This window comes from Macaca thibetana, chromosome X (assembly GCF_024542745.1).
Source record: "Macaca thibetana thibetana isolate TM-01 chromosome X, ASM2454274v1, whole genome shotgun sequence".
NCBI classification, from domain to species: domain Eukaryota; kingdom Metazoa; phylum Chordata; class Mammalia; order Primates; family Cercopithecidae; genus Macaca; species Macaca thibetana.
In genome coordinates, this window is record NC_065598.1 from 55,940,021 (window position 1) to 55,958,106 (window position 18,086).

The window sequence follows — 18,086 nt, forward strand, 5'->3', positions numbered from 1 at the left end:
CCAGCCCTAGCTTAGTTCCTGGCTGGCCTCTACAAACGCAGGCTCAAGGCCCACTCTTATGCCAGGTAAGCCCCTGTGGACCTAGGCTTTGAACTGGCCCCTGTGGATATAAGACAAAGGCCCCAGGCCCACCCTCCTGGATACAAGGTCTAGGCCCACTACTGCAGACCGAATTAGCTGGTTTCTCCTGGTAGATCCAAGTTCCATAACTCCCAGGCCAAACCCCATGGACTCGGATGCCAGGGCCTCTCACATGCTGACCCAGACCAGGTTACCCAAGGATTTCAGCATCAAGTCCACACTGGATGGCAGTCTCATATCACCAGGTAGGCTGACTGGTAAAAGTTTTCTCAGAAAAAGTCAGTCTGCAAAGACTGAAATAATTACCCACTTATTCAAATGTGTGGATATTAATATATGGCAACAAGAAACATTTAAAACTGAGATGTAACACCACCAAAAGAATACAAAAATTTTCCAGTAGAAAAGTCCCCAAAATGGGGAGATATGTGAACTGCCTGACAAATAATCCAAAATAATTCTTTTGAGAAACTCTGCGAATGTCAACAATACACAGAAAAAATAATTCAATGAAGTCAGAAAAGAAGTAAACAATGAAAATAAAAAATTTAAGAGAGACATTAAAATTATTTTTAAAAGTCAAAAATTCTTGAGTTGAAAAATACAATGAATGAAATGCAAATAGAGTAGCATCAGCAGCAGAACTGATCAAATAGAAGAAAGAATCAGCAAACTTGAAGATAGGTTATTGGAAGATATACAACCAAAGGGAAAAAGAGAAGAAAGAATTTTTTTAAATGAAAAAAATGCAAATGGGATATATGTGACAACCTCAAAAGAGTAAAGCATGTGTTCTAAAAAAAAGAGCAAGATAAATGAGACAAGGGATTAAAAATCTTATTTTTAAAAAACCAGAAAGCTTTCCAATTCTGGGGGAAGATCTGAATGTCTAGGTATGGGAAGACCCAAGCTCTCCAGTCACATTTAATCAAAAGAAGATTACACCAAGACATAATTAAACTCAAAAGTCAAAGACAAAGAAAAATCCTGAAAGCAACAAAAGGGAAAAAAGCAAATCACTTAAAACAGTTCCAATAAGGTTAGCAATATACTTCTCAGTAGTAACCTTATGGTCCAGGATAGAGTAGGATCGCATATTCAAAGTGTTGAAAGAATACACTGTCAACCCAAAATACTGTACCTGGCGAGATCATCCAGAAATAAAGAAAAAACAACAGCAACAAAAAAAACCACTTCCCCATACAAACAAAAGCTGAGGGAGTTTTTTTGTTGTTGTTGTTGTTTTAACCACCAGACCTGTGTTAAAATAAATGCTAAAGAGAGTTTGTCAAGTTGAAGAAAAGGATGCTAATTAGCAAAACAAAAATATATGAAATATAAAGCTCATTGATAAAATTACAAAGTCATATTTAGAATACTCTAATACTGTAATAATGGTGGTGGGGAAATTGCTTCTTTGTATAGTATAAGGGTTAAAAATTAAACTATTAAAAATAATGGCTTCGATTATGGATAAACTGTTAATGGATAGATGATCTAAAAGGATATATATATATATATGTGTATATATATATATATACACATACACACACACACACATACACACACATACATATAGACATCAAAAGTGTTAAATTTTTAAATGTGAAGTAAAGGTGTTGAATTTTTTATGTGATCAAATTTATTTTGTTATCAGCTTAAAATAGACTGTTGTAAGTTGTTCTATATAAACCTTATGATACTCACAAAGCAAAAACCTGTAGTACATATACAAAAGATAAAAAGTAATAAATCAAAGCATAAGACTACAGAAAATCACCTAATCACAAAGGAAGACAGCAACAGAGAAAAAAAGAATGAAAGATTAGCAAAACCAGAAAACAAAAAAATGGAACAGGATACTTTTTACATATGAATAATTAAGTTGAATGTAAATGGATTAAGTGCTCTAATCAAAGGACATACAATGGCTAAATAAATTTTTTAAAAACATAATTTAATACATCATTCAAATAGAAAATCATAAGAAAATGTTGGACTTGAACACTAAACCAAGTGAGTTTAACAGATGTATCAATATATCAGAACATTCCACCCAGAGGCAGCAGAATACACATTCAAAAGTGGTCACAGGAGGCCAGATGCGGTGGCTCATGCCTGTAATCCCAGCACTTTGGGAAGCCAAGGTGGGTGGATCACGAGGTCAGGAGATCGAGACCATCCTGGCTAACACAGTGAAACCCCATCTCTACCAAAGATACAAAAAAGTAGCTGGGTGTGGTGGCAGGCACCTGTAGTCCCAGTTACTTGGGGGGCTGAGGCCGGAGAATGGCATGAACCCAGGAGGTGGAGCTTGCAGTGAGCCAAGATCACACTGCTGCACTCAAGCCTGGGCAATACAGTGAGACTCCATCTCAAAAAAAAAAAAAATGTGGTTATAGTAGATAACAAAAGGGAAATCAAAACATTCCAAAACTTATGAGGAGCCACATTAAGAAAAAATAATATCACATAAACAACATCTCAAATAACTTGGGGAAAAGGCCAGATTAAAGTAATTTAGTAGAAGAAAGAAAATAAAAAGCAAAACACATATAGTTACAGACTAGAAAAATCATACACAATCAGGTCAGCAAAACCATGAGTTTGTTTTTTGAAAAGATAAAGAAAATCAACAAAACTTTGACTGAAACCATTGAAAAAGAGAGCACACAAATAAATAAAATCATAAGTAACAGAGGTATTACAAGTGTGAACAGAAATACAAAGGTTCTTGTGATACTACTATGAACAATCATGCACTAGCAAATTGAGTAACCAGCGAAAATGAATATATTCTTAGAAACATATAACCTACCAGTATTAAATCATGAAGAAATAGAAAATCTGAATAGATAAAAAATGATAGTCCAGGCGCGGTGGCTTAGGCCTGTAATCCCAACACTTTGGGAAGACAAGGCGGGCGGGTCACGAGGTCAGGAGTTCAAGACCAGCCTGGCCAATATGATGAAACCCTGTCTCTACTACAAATACAAGAATTAGCCGGGTGTTTTGGCGCATGCCTGTAGTCCCAGCTAGTAGGGAGGCTGAGGCAGGAGAATCGCTTGAACCTGGGAGGCGGAGGTTGCTACCTGAGATCACACCACTGCACTCCAGCCTGGGGTACAGAGTGATACTCCGACTATTAAAAAAAAACCATAAATGGTCAACAGGTTTGTTTTTACAATCTCAACATTACTATTTATCAGGGAAATACAAATTAAAACCATGATAAGACCCGAATTGGTACTATGGCTGACTAGAGGCACCCATCACTCGCCTCCTCCACAAAAAAAGAACAAAGTAGTGAGTTAAAAATCACATATGGAATGCAGCATCCCAGAGTTTACATTCAAATGTAGTAGGGAACTGACAGGGAACCTCTGAGGTACAGAAGGAGAAGAAAGTGAAGCAACTGGCCTGATCAAGATTACCTCAAAGCCAGGAAGAACTTCCCAGCACAAGGAAAGATAAAAGAGAGCTGCCCAGCAGCCCACATTCCCACCATGGAATACTGCAATGCTAGCCAAGAAGAGCCCACTGGCCCTCACAAGCACTGATATAAGGATCGGGAGATTCCTGGAGTCCATGCAATGCCATTTTCCAGAGAGGGACTTTGCACTGGGTCCTAAACAACCCCTGAAACCCAAACAGCTGCATCATGTCATTTTAAAAGCCCACTTCCAACCAGACTGCATTCTGTCCTGAAGCCCAACAGCCACCTGTGCATCCATGGAAACCCTCTGACATCTCTGCATGCTCATAGAGAGGGCTGCAATATTGTGACACCAACTGGGCCCAGTGATGCAGAAGGGCTCCCAACACTCTAGCCCACACAGTGTCCTAAACCCTGAAAAATGGGTGGTGAATGCCATGCAGAGGCCTAGGGATTGATATGCCCCATCTGCAACAGCTAGCAATTATGCAGACCATTGAGGAGCCTGACTACAGACCTGCACCTGCTGTTGCCACCAGCACTCATATACATCATCTGGTGGCCAGTGGATCAACCCAGAGTGCCTTCTATTGACCATACCCACTCTACTCACTGCCAATGCTGCTGGTGCTCAAAGACACTGTCCAGAAACCTGGGGAGCGACTCACTCTACACACCAAACTCTGCATCTATGCATGCCTTTAAGGGGCCTGAAGACAGGCCCAGCTAGTCTATTGGCACCTGCACATATCATATAGGGGTCTAGGGATGGACCTGCCCCACTAACAATCCCAGTATTTACATACACCTTTCATGATTCTAAGGATGGATGTGCCCAGCCTGCCACCACCAGCACCCAGGTTTATGTGCCACCTAGAGGCCTGAGGACTGCTCCTCCCCAATTTCAGTACTGCCAATTCTGGTGCCTATTCATGCTGCCTGGGGGTCTGAGGGTAGGCCCACAGCTGCTACTGCCATCACTGATGCCATGCAGGAAACCCAGAGGACCAAGGACACATCTGCTTACTAGGTCAACTGCTGCCATTGTTGGCACCCAGGTAAAACACATGAAGGCACAGTGACTGGCTTACAAACACCTTCTACCACCAGTGCCCACATATACCACAGAGGAGTCCAAGGACTATCACACCTGGCCCATCACCTCAACGAGTGGAGCCTGAGGGTAGGTCCACCACCTGGCAACCCCATCCCAAACCAAGCCTCACTACATACTCCACTAACAGCCACAGCCTGAATCCTGTGGTACTCTGAGGAACTCACAGACAACACTGACACTGATTATAGCCAAAGAAATTATATGAAGACTCTACCACTGTGTTCATCCAGAATCAAAGCCTAAGTGCCTTACCCAATCAACACTATAGATACATTGATATGGTTTGTATAATTGTCCCCTCCAAATTTCATGTTCTAATGTAATCCTCAGTGTTGGAGATGAAGAATGGTGGGTAGTGCTTAGATCATGCAGGTCAGCCAGGTGCAGTGGCTCACACCTGTAATCCTAGCACTTTGGGAGGCTGAGGTGGGCAGATCACTTGAGGTGAGGAGTTTGAGACCAGCCTGGCCAACATGGTGAACCCCGTCTCTACTAAAAATACAAAAAATGATGGGAGTGTGGTGCCAACATGGTCGAATAGGAACAGCTCCAGCCTCCAGCTGCCAGCATGAGTGACACAGAAGACAAGTGATTTCTGCATTTCCAACTGAGGTACCAGGTTCATCTCACTGAGGCATGTCAGACTGTGGGTACAGGGCAGTGGGTGCAGCCCAAAGAGTGAGAGTTGAAGCAGGGCGAGGCATTGCCTCACCCGGGAAGTGCAATGGGGAAGGGAATTCCTGTTCCTAGCCAAGGGAAACTGTGACACACAACACCTGGAAAATCGGGTCACTCCCACCCTAATACTCCACTTTACCAAGGGTCTTAGGAAATGGCACACCAGGAGATTATATCCCACACCTGGCTCAGAGGGTCCCACGCCCATGTAGCCTCCTTCATTTCTAGCACAGCAGTCTGAGATCTAACTGCAAGAAGGCAGCAATGTTGGGGGAGGGGCGCCCACCATTGCTGAGGCTTAAGTAGGTAAACAAAGAGGCCAGGAAGCTCAAAGTGGGTGGAGCCCACCACAGCTCAAGGAAGCCTGCCTGCCTCTGAAGACTCCACCTCTGGGGACAGGGCATAGCCAAACAAAAGGCAGCAGAACTCTCTGCAGATGTAAATGTCCCTGTCTGACAGCTTTGAAGAGAGTAGTGGTTCTCTCAGCATGGAGTTTGAGATCTGAGAATGGACAGACTGCCTGCTCAAGTGGGTCCCTGACCCCCGAGTAGCCTAACTGGGAGACATCTCCCATTAGGGGCAGACTGACACTTCACACCTCATACAGCCAGTACACCTCTGAGACGAAGCTTCCAGAGGAATGATCAGTCAGCAACATTTGCTGTTCAGCAATATTCCCTCTTCTAAAGCCTCCGCTGCTGATACCCAGGCAAACAGGGTCTGGAGTGGACCTCCAGCAAAATCCAACAGACCTGCAGCTGAGGGTCCTGACTGTTAGAAGGAAAACTAACAAACACAAAGGACATCCACACCAAAACCCCATCTGTATGTCAACATCATCGAATGCCAAAGGTAGATAAAACCACAAAGATGGGAAAAAACAGAGCAGAAAAGCTGAAAATTCTAAAAATCAGAGGGCATTTCCCCTTCCAAAGGAACGCAACTCCTTGCCAGCAATAGAGCAAAGCTGGACGGAGAATGACTTTGACAAGCTGAGCGAAGAAGGCTTCAGGTGATCAAACTTCTCCAAGCTAAAGGAGGAAGTACGAACCCAGCGCAAAAAACTAAAAACCTTGAAAAAAGATTAGAGGAATGGCTAACTAGAATAACCAATGTAGAGAAGTCCTTAAACAACCTGATAGAGATGAAAACCATGACGTGAAAACTACGTGACCAATGCACAAGCTTCAGTAACTGACTCAATCAAATGGAAGAAAGGGTATCAGTGATTGAAGATCAAATGAATGAAATGGAGCAAGAAGAGAAGCGTAGAGAAAAAAGAGTAAAAAGAAATGAACAAAGCCTCCAAGAAATATGGGACTATGTGAAAAGACCAAATCTACATCTGATTAGTGTACCTGAAAGTGATGGGGAGAATGGAACCAAGTTGGCAAACACTCTGCAGGATATTATACAGGAGAACTTCCCCAACCTAGCAAGGCAGGCCAACATTCAAATTCAGGAAATACAGAGAACTCCACAAAGATACACCTGGAGAAGAGCAACTCCAAGACATATAATTGTCAGATTCACCAAAGATGAAATGAAGGATAAAATGTTAAGGGCAGCCAGAGAGAAAGGTTGGGTTACCCACAAAGGGAAGCCCATCAGACTAACAATGGATCTCTCTGCAGAAACTCTCCAAGCCAGAAGAGAGCGGGGGCCAATATCCAACATTCTTAAAGAAAAGAATTTTCAACCCAGAATTTCATATCCAGCCAAACTAAGTTTCATAAGTGAAGGAGAAATAAAATCCTTTACAGACAAGCATATGCTTAGAGATTTTGTCACCACCAGGCCTGCCCTGCAAGAGCTCCTGAAGGAAGCACTAAACATGGAAAGTAACAACCGGTACCAGCCACTGAAAAAACATGCCAAAATCTAAAGACCTTTGATGCTAGGAAGAAACTGCATCAACTAATGAGCAAAATAACCAGCTAATATCATAATGACAGGATCAAGTTCACACATAACAATATTAACCTTAAAAGTAAATGGGCTAAATGCTCCAATTAAAAGACACAGACTGGCAAATTGGATAGAGTCAAGACCCATCAGTGTGCAGACCCATCTCACATGCAGAGACACACATAGGCTCAAAATAAAGGGATGGAGGAAGATCTACCAAGCAAATGGAAAACAAAAAAAGGCAGGGGGTGCAATCCTAGTCTCTGATAAAACAGACTTTATTTTATTTTTATTTTTATTTTTTTTGAGACGGAGTCTTGCTCTGTCCCCCAGGCTGGAGTGCAGTGACACGATCTCGGCTCACTGCAAGCTCCGCCTCCTGGGTTCACGCCATTCTCCTGCCTCAGCCTCCTGAGTAGCTGGGACTACAGGCGTCTGCCACTGTGCCCGGCTAATTTTTTGTATTTTTAGTAGAGATGAGGTTTCACTGTGGTCTCAATCTCCTGACCTTGTGATCCGCCCGCCTCGGCCTCCCGAAGTGCTGGGATTACAGGCGTGAGCCACCGCGCCCGGCCAATAAAACAGACTTTAAACCACCAAAGATCAAAAGAGACAAAGAAGGCCATTACATAATGGTAAAGGGATCAATTCAACAAGAAGAGCTAACTATCCTAAATATATATGCACCCACTACAGGAGCACCCAGATTCATAAAGCAAGTCCTTAGAGACTTACAAAGAGACTTAGATTCCCACACAATAATAATGGGAGACTTCAACACCCCACTGTCAACTATTAGACAGATCAATGAGACAGAAAGTTAACAAGGATATCCAGGAATTGAACTCAATTCTGCACCAAGAGGACCTAATAGACATCTACTGAACTCTCCACCCGAAATCAATAGAATATACATTCTTCTCAGCACCACTTCACACTTATTCCAAAATTTACCACATAGTTGGAAGTAAAGCACTCCTCAGCAAATGTAAAAAAACAGAAATTATAACAAACTGTCTCTCACCACAGTGCAATCAAACTAGAACTCAGGATTAAGAAACTCAATCAAAACCGCTCAACTACATGGAAACTGAACAACCTGCTCCTGAATGACTACTGGGTATATAGCAAAATGAAGGCAGAAATAAAGATGTTCTTTGAAACCAATGAGAACAAAGACACAACATACCAGAGTCTCTGGTACACATTTAAAGCAGTGTATAGAGGGAAATTTATAGCACTAAATGCCCACAAGAGAAAGCTGGAAAGATCTAAATTGACACCTTAACATCATAATTAAAAGAACTAGAGAAGCAAGAGCAAACACATTCAAAAGCTAGCAGAAGGCAAGAAACAACCAAGATCAGAGCAGAACCGAAGGAGATAGAGACATAAAAAAATCTTCAAAAAATCAATGAATCCAGCGCTTGGTTTTTTGAAAATATCAACAAAATTGATAGACCCCTGGCAAGACTAACAAAGAAGAAAAGAGAGAAGAATCAGATAGATGCAATAAAAATGATAAAGGGGATATCACCACTGACCCCACAGAAATACAAACTACCATCAGAGAATACTATAAACACCTCTATGCAAATAAACTAGAAAATCTAGAAGAAATGGATAAATTCCTGGACACATACACCCTCCCAAGACTAAACCAGAAAGAAGTTGAATCCCTGAAAAGACCAATAGCAGGCTCTGAAATTGAGGCAATAATTAATAGTCTACCAACCAAAAAAAGTCCAGGAGCAGACAGATTCACAGCCGAATTCTACTAGAGGTACAAGGAGGAGTTGGTACCATTCCTTCTGAAATTATTCCAATCAATAGAAAAAGAGGGAATCCTCCCTAACTCATTTTATGAGGCCAACATCATCCTGATACCAAAGCCTGGCAGAGACAACAACAACAAAAAAGAGAATTTTAGACCAATATCCCTGATGAACATCGATGGAAGCATCCTCAATAAAATACTGGCAAACCAAATCCAGCAGCACATCAAAAAGCTTATCCACCATGATCAAGTGGGCTTCATCCCTGGGATGCAAGGCTGGTTCAACATATGCAAATCAATAAACATAATCCAGCATATAAACAGAACCAAAGACAAAAACCACATGATTATCTCAATAGATGCAGAAAGGGCCTTTGACAAAATTCAACAGCCCTTCATGCTAAAAACTCTCAATAAATTCGGTATTGATGGAACGAATCTCAAAATAATAAGAGCTATTTATGACAAACTCACAGCCAATATCATACTGAATGGGCAAAAACTGGAAGCATTCCCCTTGAAAACTGGCACAAGACAGAGATGCCCTCTCTCATCACTCCTATTCAACACAGTGTTGGAAGTTCTGGACAGGGCAATCAGGTAAAGGAAATAAATAAAGGGTATTCGATTAGGAAAAGAGGAAGTCAAATGATCCCTGCTTGCAGATGACATGGTTGTATATTTAGAAAACCCCATTGTCTTGGTCCAAAATCTCCTTAAGCTGATAAGCAACTTCAGCAGTCTCAGGACACAAAATCAATGTGCAAAAATCACAAGCATTCTTATACACCAATAACAGACAAACAAAGAGCAAAATCATGAGTGAACCCCCATTCACAATTGCTTCAAAGAGAATAAAATACCTATGAATCCAACTTACAAGGGATGTGAAGGACTTCTTCGAGGAGAACTACAAACCACTGCTCAATGAAATAAAAGAGGACACAAAGAAATGGAAGAACGTTCCATGCTCATGGATAGGAAGAATCAATGTCATGAATATGGCCATACTGCCCAAGGTAATTTATAGATTCAATGGCATCCCCATTAAGCTACCAATGACTTTCTTCACAGAATTGGAAAAAAAATACTTTAAAGTTCATAAGGAACCATAAAAGAGCCCGCATTGCCAAGACAATCCTAAGCCAAAAGAACAAAGCTGGAGGCATCATGCTACCTGACTTCAAACTATGCTACAAGGCTACAGTAACCAAAACAGCATGGTACTGGTACCAAAACAAAGATATAGACCAATGGAACAGAACAGAGCCCACAGAAATACCACACATCTACAACCATTTGATCTTTGACAAACCTGACAAAAACAAGACGTGGGGAAAGGATTCCCTATTTCGTAAATGGTGCTGGGAAAACTGGCTAGCCATAAGTAGAAAGCTGAAACTGGATCCCTTCCTTACACTTTATACAAAAATTAATTCAAGATGGATTAGAGACTTAAATGTTAGACCTAAAACCATAAAAACCCTAGAAGAAAACCTAGGCAATACCATTTAGGACATAGGCATGGGTAAGGACTTCATATATAAAACACCAAAAGCAATGGCAACAAAAGCCAAAATTGACAAATGGGATCTAATTAAATGAAAGAGCTTCTGCACAGCAGAAGAAACTACCATCAGAGTGAACAGGCAACCTACAGAATGGGAGAAAATTTTTGCAATCTACTCATCTGACAAAGGGCTAATATCCAGAACCTACAAAGAACCCAAACAAATTTACAAGAAAAAAACAAACAACTCCAACAAAAAGTGGGCAAAGTATATGAACAGACATTTCTCAAAAGAAGACATTTATGCAGCCAACAGACACATGAACAAATGCTAATCATCACTAGCCGTCAGAGAAATGCAAATCAAAACCACAATGAGATACCATCTCACACCAGTTAGAATGGTGATCATTAAAAAGTCGGGAAACAACAGGTGCTGAAGAAGATATGGAGAAATAGGAACACTTTTAACACTGTTGGTGGGACTGGAAACTAGTTCAACCATTGTGGAAGACAGTGTTTTGATTCCTCAAGGATCTAGAACTAGAAATACCATTTGACCCACACATCCCATTACTGGGTATGTACCCAAAAAATTATAAATCATGCTGCTATAAAGGCACATGCACACGTATGTTTATTGCGGCACTATTCACAATAGCAAAGACTTGGAACCAACCCAAATGTCCATCAATGATAGACTGGATTAAGAAAATGTGGCCCATATACACCATGGAATACTGTGCAGCCATAAAAAAAAGGATGAGTTCATGTCCTTTGTTGCGACATGGATCCAGCTGGAAACTGTCATTCTCAGCAAACTATTGCAAGAACACAAAACCAAGCAGCGCATGTTCTCACTCATAGGTGGGAACTGAACAATGTGAACACTTGGACACAGGGTGGGGAACATCACACACCGGGGCCTGTTGTGAGGTTGGGGGAGGCGAGAGGGATAGCATTAGGAGATATACCTAATGTAATTGACGAGTTAATGGGTGCAGCACACCAACATGGCACATGTATACATATGTAACAAACCTGCACGTTGTGCACATGTACCCTAGAACATAAAGTATAATAATAAAAAAAACCTAAAAAAAAAACAACTAAATTTAGCCAGATGTTGTGGCAGGCACCTGTAGTCCCCACTACTTGGGAGGCTGAGGCAGGAGAATCACTTGAACCCAGGAGGCAGAAGTTGCAGTGATAATGCCACTGCACTCTAGCCTGAGTAACACCTGGGTGACAGAGTGAGACTCCATCTCAAAAAACAAATAAAATAAATACAAAACGAAAAGAATAGATCACGGGAGTGGAACCCTCATGAGTGGTTTTGCGAATAGTTGTGGTGATGAGTGAATTCTTGCTTTGAGTTTAGGCTCTGATTGTATAAAAGTGTGTGGCACCTGCCCCTCTCCCTTGCTCCCTCTCTTGCTATGTGATATGCCTACTGCTTCTTCACCTTCTTCTATGATTGTAAGTTCCCTGAGGCCATCACCAGAAGTAAGATGCCATTGCCATACTTCCTGTACAGCCTGCAGAACCATGAGCCAAATAAGCTACTTTTCTTTATAAATCACACAGTCTTAGGTATTCCTTTATAGCAACAGAAGAAAAAATGTAATATAGAAAATTGATATTGAGGAGTGGGGCATTGCTATAAAACTACCTGAAGATGTGGAAGCACCTATGGAACTGTGTAACAGGCAGAAGTTGCAAGAGTGTGGAAAGCTGAAAAGGAGAAAGATGAGGTAAAGTTTGCCCTGCTCAACCTTGGGACGCTGTTCCCCACATCTTAACTGCTCCAGCTCCAGCTGCAGCTCAGAGGACTCCAGATAGATCTTGGACATCTGCTCCAGTGGGTCCAAGCTGTAGATCTTTGCAGCTTCCTTGTGACATTAAGTCTGTGGTCACACAGAATGCAACAGTGAGGGGGGCTTGGTAGCTTCTGACTGGATTTCAGAGGATACATCAGAAAGCCTGGGTGCCTAGGCAGAAACCTGCCACAGGGGAAGAACCCCCACAGAGTGACTCCACTAGGGCAATGCTATTGGGAAACATAGGCTTGCAGTCCCCACACAGGGTCCTCACTGGGATACTGGCTAGTGGAGCTGGGGGAAGGGTATTGCTGCCCTCCATATCCCAGAATGCTAACCTGACTGCAGCTTGCACCTTCTGCCTAGAAAAGCTGCAAGCATTTAACTCCAACCCATGAGAGCAGCCACATGGACTACGTTCTGCAAAGCCATATGAGTGGGGCTGCCCAAGGCCTTGAAAGTCCATCCCTCACACCAGGATGTGGGATATGGGGTCAAGGATTATGTTAAAGCTTTAAGAGATTTAATGTCTGCCCTGCTGGATTTCAGACTTATGTGGGGCCTATTGTCCCTTTCATTTGGCTGATTTCTCCCTTTTGGAATGTGAATGTTTACTCAATGCCTGTACCACCATTGTATCTTGGAAGTAACTAACTTGTGTATTTGTGTGTGTGTGTGTGTGTTTCTTATCTCACAGGCTCATTGGAAGTAACTCATCTCCAGACGAAACTTTGGGCTTGAGAACTGAGACTTTTGAATTAATGCTGGAACAAGTTAAGACTTTGAGGTACCATTGAGAAAGGATTATTGTATTTTGCAATATGAGAAAAATATGAGATTTGGGGTCCAGGAGTGCAATGATATGTTTTGGATGTCTGTTCCCTCTAAATGTGTTGAAATGTAATCTCCACTGTTGGAGGTGAGACCTGATGGGAGGTGTTTGAATCATGCAGGCAGATCCATCATCTTCTTGGTGATGAGTAAGTTATTTCTCTGAGTTTATACAACATCTTGTTGTTTAAAAGTGTGTGGAATCTTTCCCCTCTATCTCTTGCTCCCACTCTCACTATATGATATGCCTACTCTTTCACATTCCACCATGATTGTAAGCTTCCTGAGATCCCCCAGAAGCAGATGCCAGCTGTATGTTTCTTGTACAGTGTATTAGTTCACTACTGCCCAGTGTGAAAATTGAAAATTGTTCTAGTTAGTTTTCATGCTGTATTAGTATTAGTTAGTTTTCATGCTGCTGATAAAGTATTAGTTAGTTTTCATGCTGCTGATAAAGACATACCTGAAACTGGGAACAAAAAGGTTTAATTGGACTTACAGTTCTATATAGCCGAGAAGGCCTGAGAATCATGGTGGGAGGTGAAAGGCACTTCTTATACGGCGGCAGCAAGAGGAAAATGAGGAAGAAGCAAAAGTGGAAACCCCTGATAAACCCATCAGATCTCGTGAGACTCATTCACTATCACAAGAACAGTCCAGGAAAGACCCATCCCTATAATTCAATCATCTCCCATCGGGTTCCTCCCATGAAACGTGGGAATTGTGGGAGTTACAATTCAAGATCAGATTTGGGTGTGGCACAGACAAATTATATCATACAGCCTGCAGAACTGTGAGCCAAAATAAGCCATGTTTTTCTTTATAAATTACTCAGTCTCAGATATTCCTTGACAGAGATGGAAACATACTAACACATACATCTATAGGAAAACATCCTTTTCTGACAAAGGAAATCAATGTAATTGGAAGGAATGACTGTTACATGCAGATAAAAATGTAAGGATACAAGAAACATTAAAATATTGTTTTAAATGACACCTCTAAAGAAACACAACAATTCTCCATCAAAGAATTTCAACAAAAAAGAAGTGTACAAAATTGCTGAAGAATAATTCAAAATAATATTAATGAAGCTCAGTGATATACAAGAGAACACATAAATAATGCAAACAAGAAATATTTATGATTAAAATGAGAAATTCAATAAAGAGATAGATATCTTTTAAAAAGAATCAAACAGAAACCCTGGAACTGAAAACAATCAATAAATGAAATTAAAAATACAATGGAGACCTTCAACAATAGACCAGATTAAGCAAAATATAGTAATTTTAGACTTGAATACAGGTCTTTTGAAATAACCCAGACAAATAAAAAGAGTAAAAGAATAAAAAAGAATGAAAAAAGCTTATTTTAGAGATGGAACACAATAAAGCAAAGAAGTATTCCAAATTTGGGTGTTCCAGAAGGAGAATAGATGGGCAAGGGCATAGAAAGCCTATTTAATAAAATAATACCTGAACACTTACCAAGTATTGCAAGAGATATAGACATCCAGATACAAGAAGCTCAAAGACCCCCAAATACATTCAACACAAATATTTCTTCAAGACACACTGTAGTCAAACTGTCAAAGACACTGATATTTCTAAAACACCAAAATAAGTGTCAAGTCACATATAAGGAAATCCCCATCAAACCGACATTGGGTTTGTTGCAGAAATCTTACAGGTCAAGAGAGAATAGGACCATATATTCAAAGTGTTGAAAGAAAAACTAACATCCAAGAAGACTATATCTAGCAAAGCTATCCTTCAAAACACAAAAGCAAAATAAATTATTCCCCAGGCAAGCAAAAACTGAGGGCATTAATTACCACTACACTGGTCCTATTTAAAAAATGGTTAAGGAATTTCTACATCTGGAAGTGAACAGGTGATATAGGCCATCACGAAAACACACAAAAGTATAAAACTCATTGGTAGAGCAGACACATAAATGAGAACAAGAAAGGAGTCAAACAATAGCACTACGGGAAACCACTAAACAGCAATAATAAATAATAAGAAAGGAAGAAAGGATCAAAGGATATACAAGGAAACCCATAAAACAATCAACAAAGAACAGAAATAATTCCTCAACTATCAATAATAACCTTGAATGTAAACACATTAAATTCCCAATTTAAAAATATAGACTGGCTACATGGATGTAAAAACATGACCCAACTATATGATTCCTATAAGAAACTCATCTCACCTGTAGAGACACATGTAGACTGAAAGTAAAGAGGAAAAACAATATTCCATGCAAACAGAAACCAAAAGTGAGCAGGAGTATCTGTACTTACATCATATAAAATGGACTTCAAGTCAAAAACAGTAAAAGAAGACAAAGAAGGCTATTATATAATCATAAAGGGATCAGTTCAGCAAGAGGACATAACAATCATAAATACGTATACACTCAACATTAAAGCACACAGGTATATAAAGCAAATATTATTATCTCTAAAGGAAGAGATAGACTCTAATACAATAAAGATTGGGGACTTCAACAACTCATGCTCGGCAACAGAAGATCATTTAGAGAGAAAATCAACAAAGAAACACTGAAATTAAAGTGCACTTTAGACCAAATGGAACTAACAAATAATTACAGAACACTTTATTCAAAAGCTGAAGAATAAACACTCAGAATAGAAAACATTCTCCATAATAGATCGTATGTTAGGTCATAAAACAAGTTTTAAGAAATTAAAATAAAATTGCATCAAGTGTCTTATCAGACAAAAATGGAACAAAACCAGAAATCAATATCAAAAGAAACTTTAGAAACTGTACAAGCTCAATGTGCATGCCTGCCAGTACTCTGCACATTCACTTCTGCCAGGGCCAGGCCAGGACAGGAAGAGGAAGGCTTCTGGCATTTGTGTATGGGCCAGTATTGATGCAAGCACTGCAGGAGCCCTGACTCCACAGCATGTTTGAGCTCATTCCTCTCCAGCTTCTCTGCAGTTGAGAGCTGTTTGTTCATGGACACTGAACCCCAGCAGAGTAGTCTGTGGCCCAGCAGCCACACCCACAGCTCAGTATCTTGGAAGTCTTTCGAGATACCTGATGATGTACCTCTGCCAGCAGACTGGGAGATAGCAAAGACATCTTCTGGTCAGAGATACTTCTTAAATCACATTGATCAGACAAGAAAGTGGCAGGACCCCAGGAAGGCCATGTTCTTTCAGATGAATGTTACAGCCCTCACCAGTCCTTGAGTGCAGCAGAATATGATAAACTCAGCCTGAGATCCTCTTCCTGATGGATGGGAACAAGCCATGACTCAGGATGGGGAAATTTACTACATAAACTATAAGAACAAGACCACCTCTTGGCTAGACCCAAGGCTTGACCCTCGTTTTGGTAAAGCCATTAACGAGAGAATCAGTCAGAGTGCTCCAGTGAAACAGCCACCACCCCTGGCTCCCCACAGCCCACAAGGAGGCGTCATGGATATTGGCAACCTCAACCAGCAGCAACAGATTCCACTGCAGCAATTGCAGATGGAGAAAGAGAAAGTGCAACTGAAACAGCAAGAACTACCTTGGCAGGAGTTAGTGTTCTGTAGCCAGTTACCAACACTGGAGCAGAATGGTGGGACTCAAAATCCAGTAACTTCCCCTGAGATGTCTCAGGAATTGAGAACAATGATGACCAATAGCTCAGATGCCTTTCTTAACAGTGGCACCTATCACTGTCAAAACAAGAGTACAGACAGTGGACTAAGCATGAGCAGTTACAGTGTCCCTGACATCCCCAATGACTTCCTGAACAGCATTGATGAGATGGATACAGGTGATACTATCAAACAGAGAACTCTGCCCTCACAACAGAACCATTTCCCAAACTACCTCGAAGCCATTAGTGGTACAAATGAGGACCTTGGAACACTGGAAGGAGATGGAATGAACATAGGAGAGGAGTTGATGCCAAGTCTGCAGGAAGCTTTGTGTTCTGACATCCTTAATGACATGGAATCTGTTTTGGCTCCTACAAAGCTAGATAAAGAAAGCTTTCTTACATAGTGATAGAGACCTAAGATAGGCTGAATTCTAAATCTGTGAAGGATCTAAAGAAATAAGACATATATGCCTGAAATTTCCAAGTAAGCCAGTTGCAGTTTTCTGTTAATACAGAAAAAGTCGAACAAATGTCCAGCAAGACTCTTTCATCCACTATTTTGCTCTTCTTTGTCTATTGCTGCTGTTAATATATTGTTGACCTCTTTCACAGCTGGCCCTAAGGGAATCAAAAATTTTTTTAAAATGGTTTCTTTTGCTATTATAACTACTATTCATTCTGGGGACTTGGGAAGCGAGCCTGTTTGGATGATGGATGCCATTCCTTTTGCTTAGTTAAATGTTCACTGATTGACTGGGCATGGTGGCTCATGTCTGTAATCCCAGCACTTTGGGAGGCCAAGGTGGGCAGATCACCTGAGGTCAAGAGTTCAAGACCCACTTGGCCAACATGGTGAAACCATGTCTCTACTAAAATACAAAAATTAGCTGGGCTTGGTGGTGGGCGCCTGTAATCTCAGCTACTGGGGAGGCTGAGGCAGGAGAATTGGTTGAACCCAGGAGGTAGAGGTTGCAGTGAGCTGAAATCACACCCACTGCACTCCAGCCTGGGTGGCAGAGCCAGACTCTGTCTCAAAATAAATAAATAAATAAAATAAAAAGTTTACCTATCATTTTAAGTAAATACTCTGACTTAGAAATCAAATGCTTCATGTCACAGTTTGTTCAACAATTGTTTCTTCAGCTGCCTTTGGTCAGTGTAAAAACATGACTTACTGGTCTGACAAGCCAAAAATGTTAATTCCGATATTAAGTACTTAATGCTGATTTGAAGAGATAACTGGAACCAAGGCTGAAGACTGTTTTTCTTTCAGTGTTTTCTTTTCCTTCTAGG

The 18,086-nt window shown here is 40.9% G+C and overlaps 1 pseudogene; it reads left to right on the plus strand.

Moving 5' to 3' along the window:
- The first annotated feature begins 226 nt into the window (after positions 1-226).
- On the plus strand, positions 227-17,197 carry LOC126945783 (transcriptional coactivator YAP1-like; annotated as a pseudogene).
- Positions 17,198-18,086: the final 889 nt, after the last annotated feature.